Raw genomic sequence first — 565 nt, forward strand, 5'->3', positions numbered from 1 at the left:
CTTCCTTCCTTCCTTCCTTCCTTCCTTCCTTTCCTTCCTCCTTCCCTTTCTGTTCCTTAGGGATTGGAGAGAAAGATTTTTTATATCTTACTTAAGTTAGTAACCAGTCATTCCTGTAATTCCCCAATTTTTTAAATATACATAATTTCTATTTATTGTCTTATATACCACATCCATCTCTCCCTACTCTCACATGCCTAGTGCTTATTCTATCACTAAGAACATCATTTGATGGTCCTCATTCCTTTACGCCTTTCAGTATCACCCATTATTTATTCCCCAAAATGATTGTTCAAAGTCAATCATAGTCATCCCATTGTTCTTCCTCATGATGGCATTAGAGATAAACATATGACCCAATACTGTCACATGAGATTTAAAAACCCAATGAAGGCCTCCAGGAAAGCACAATTTTTTCTAACGTAGTAGCCTACCAAATACTTTCCACATTGTTAGTCTTTATAGTTTTTATTTACAAATCTTATTTATGCAGGAAGAGTATTTGCTTAATTGCTTAAATGTTAAGCAATACTTGTAGTTTTTCTTTCTTTCTTTCTTTCTTTCT

This window comes from Colobus angolensis, unplaced genomic scaffold (assembly GCF_000951035.1).
Source record: "Colobus angolensis palliatus isolate OR3802 unplaced genomic scaffold, Cang.pa_1.0 Scaffold51, whole genome shotgun sequence".
Taxonomy (NCBI): Eukaryota; Metazoa; Chordata; class Mammalia; order Primates; family Cercopithecidae; genus Colobus; species Colobus angolensis.